Genomic DNA, 3,930 nt, shown 5'->3' on the forward strand with positions numbered 1-3,930 from the left:
GCGCCCAGCGCCGCCGCGGCCCGCCGGCCCCCCCTGCCGGGGAGCAGCCTCGACCCAGCCGAGCTGGGGGTCGGTCGCTGGCGGAGCTCCCGCTGAAGCTGTGCTCGGGCGGCAGTGGGGCGCCGGGGACGCGGCTGGCGGAAGCGAACGCGTTAAAGGGTTCAGATGAGCTGCCATGGGCAGCGTGCTCGGGGCGAGCCGCCCCACGAACGGGGCTGTGCCCGCAGCGCTCCGCTCCCTTCAGAGCTCGTCCGAAGGGATGGGACATGCACCCTGCCAGGCCCTGCCTGTGCAAACAGGGTTACGGATCGCAGCAACACGATTTGGGTCGATATAAATTACATAAACCCATCCTGTTCCACTGAAAACCGACAGTCTCGTGTTCACAATAAGCAGCAAGATGACAAAGTTAACCATGAACTTCATGAGCAGGACAGTGAAAGATGAAAGGTAACCCTTGTTCAGGCCGCAACCTGATGGAATGAACCGGCTCTACCTCACATATTTCCTGAACTTTTCACTTTTTGCCATTTGGAGGTGTTCACATCCCCAGAAAACTGGTCCAACCTCCTCTGATAGTGGTACAGCTGCTCTCTTCCAAGGAGCAAAGTGCTGCAGTTGCTGAGCAGTGGTTTCATCTAGCTACAGACACCGGCAGCCCCAGAAAACCCAGCAACAGCATCAGTTCCTCAAGTACACAAATGAGGGCTGTGCTGCAGGGCACAGTTTAATCCCCCAGTGCAAAGATGAGGTCCTGCTGCATTTCAGTATAAACACAGAAAAATTTCCCTATGTGCTTTAAAAAGAATTGCATCTTTGCATTCCTTAGTAGTGTCACAAGATACCAGACATGCAGTCTGTGGGTATTTACAACAGAAACTCTTTCATCACTAAATTAACTAATGATTGGTAAGATCAATGTCATGAAACAGTCAATAACAAACATGACTGAACCAGGTTTCCCATGAAAGAGTTGCAGTGAAGTAAAATTCATATTTAAGGGGTTTCCATCCAACCTCAAGGGAGACATGCCGCCAGGCTTACTTACATGCCCTGCAGGGCAAGCTGTGGTGGGTGCAATTCGGTTATAAAACCAGGGACTCCGTTACTCTGTCATCAGTGGGCCCAGGTTCAGCTCCTCACTTTGACTAGGCCTGGCAGAGCAATCATACCGAAAGGGCAGGCTTCCTGGGGAAGAGTAAGGAAAGCAAGAGACAGCGGTAAGACGAACTGAGATGCTGAGGTAAAGCTGAGGCGTTTGCTAACAGTGAACATCACCCTTTACCAGCACACACTTTATGAGTGACTCTCAGTGAAGAGATGCAACAACTTAACTTACAGTTGCTATGCTGAATTGAAAGCTTTGTGCTGTGTCAAAGTTCTGATTGTCATGTAAGAGTCAGGTTAAATCAGGTTCCAAACCAGGTTAATAAGCATGTGCAAGAGTGTTAATAAGATGGTGTAATAGCAAAAGTGGGTGCGGGAAGGGAAGTGAGTGGCTGGAGGGAGATGAGTTCCCCAAGCCCACGACAGGTAACCCACCCAGCTGAGCACACCATTAGGCCTCTCATACCAAAGGCCCATTTGACACAGAGCCAGGTACACATTCAGATGGATAGTTTAGATATTCAGTAATTACACATGCTCCATCGAGGAGAACAGCTGTACAATCCTAAAATCTGTTTGTGTGGTTAAAATACAAGAGAAAAGCGTACTTAATTTGCCTGGGATACCATGCAGTTTAAAAATACTAACTAGAACTATGATCCTCATCTGCCCATAATCTCATGAGTGTAATTTTAAATACACAGCTCAGTTAAGCAAATACTTTCAGACGTGTCTACAGTAAAACCATACCACAGAGGTACTCTGCGCTCATGGTCATGCTCATGGCACCATATCTTGTTAATACACTCAGCAGAGAGTCTCAGAGTCGGATTTGGCCAGGGAAATACAGAAAAAAGACCAAACTATAACATGGGAAAGGAAACACCAGATGAGAAAGAAAAGACAGAGAATACCAGGCCAGGCTGACGCTATCTTAGGGCAATGGTGGTGACAGATGCTTTCTGGAGTATCTACGGGAAGCAGATTGTGTTGGATGTAGAAAGGACATTGAAGTCAAAGCACAGACTCTGGTTCCCTTTTGTTGATTCTTATTTGATAATGAAAAAATCTGGCAGAGCAGTGAAACAGAGGGCTAGGGGCTTTATTTACTGTCTGGAAACACCACAGTTCACCAAAGGGCATGTCTCAGCACACTGAGATGTTGCTTCAGGCCTTTTTATTTCAACAAAAGTGTGGCTACAGTAGTATCTCGGGGGTTCAGGTGATCCTTATCCTCGCTGAGCTACAGACTCATGCCTTATCTTAGCAGCCTTTTGATAGAATTACAATAATTGTAATTCACATTTGTCTATCACTCTGGATCTTAATGGATGCCTAATGGATGATTGGCTTGAGGATCAATAGTATCACGTCCTGTCCACGTGGGATGAGAGAACTGCATGTTAAAATAAATACTTCTACTATGCTAAAGATGCAGAAATCATAAGTGGATCAATACAAAGTTCACCCATTGGTGCGAAGGCCCCGCACGCAGCGCAGAGGAGACCTGGCTGTTGTGCAGATGCAGCCCGCTTCACAAGTACATGTGTCTGTGCCCTTTTTAAGTAGCACAATAAATCACACACATTTATCCACAACTAAATTCTTCCTAATCTAACCAGACAATTCTGAAACCTTTAATGGGCCCATGATTGTAAAATCATTTCGTCTCGGTTTTTGTGCAGTAATCTTCAAATTATGGGTCTGTAACAGCAATAATGGAACGTGCCAGAAAAGAATTTTTCCTCAGTGATCTATTATTGTCATAATTTATCTAGTCACCTCTACATTCCACATTAACCCTTTTTATGATAATTATGAGTAAAGTGCATCTCTCATTTGCATTATATAATATCCTTGCAGCTCACTGAAACAGACCAGATAGGACTGAAAGCAAAGTGATAGACACACATTCTGTTTTAGGAGGTTCTATCCATGCCACTAACTTGTTAAGATAAAACCCTCTCAAATTTAGAATTTTTCTTACACTGGGATGTCCACGTAAGGCTGACTTAAAATTCTGAGTCCCAGTTTTCAGTGACACAGTTTGGTGTTCACAGAAATAGATGCACAAATTAGCAAACTATGTATGAAATTATATATGCATGTGCTGTATCTACTGGCATAAGGTTACAACACACACACCTTGAAAACATCACCAGCATAACCCCTGCAAGGTGCTGTACTTCAGGGTGATGTGCAGACCATTTTAACATCTCAGTTGAAAAGCTGCACCAAGGTAAGCCACTGTCGCAAGCCAAGTTTCAAGCCTTCATATCCTGTTTCATAACATGCGATACAGAGATGGCTCTAGGAAATTTCATTAGTAGAACGTATACATTGTATATGCTGGAGCTATGGGCACATTCTTCCATTTTAATACTTTGGACAGAAAAAAAAGTCATGTAACACCACCAGAATAAAGCTCTGATAAAGTTTTACTGCGAGTAATCAAAAGGTATTACAAGTTACTTTTTTCTTAATACGCAATAAGAAGATGAAGACATAAAATGATACAGCAATGTTTACAAGGAGAGTGTGGATTTCATCAATATTAATACTAAAAATGTTAAAATAACTTGGAACATTATCCTGTCCCTGTGAGTAATCTCTGTCTACATATAATTTTATTACATTTTCCACATCAGTTCCCTCTGTATCTAGTTTTTCTAACTCATAAAAAGCTCATGCTTCTTTTATAAGCCTCTCTTTCTTCAGATTAATTTGGTTGAGATTTCTTTAAGACTATCATTTTACCTGTTCCACAAGTTCTTTCTACACATTTCTCTCTTTTTCACCACATGGGTTTCAGTGCAAATGTAG

Source organism: Strigops habroptila, chromosome Z (assembly GCF_004027225.2).
Source record: "Strigops habroptila isolate Jane chromosome Z, bStrHab1.2.pri, whole genome shotgun sequence".
In the NCBI taxonomy this organism is placed as follows: domain Eukaryota; kingdom Metazoa; phylum Chordata; class Aves; order Psittaciformes; family Psittacidae; genus Strigops; species Strigops habroptila.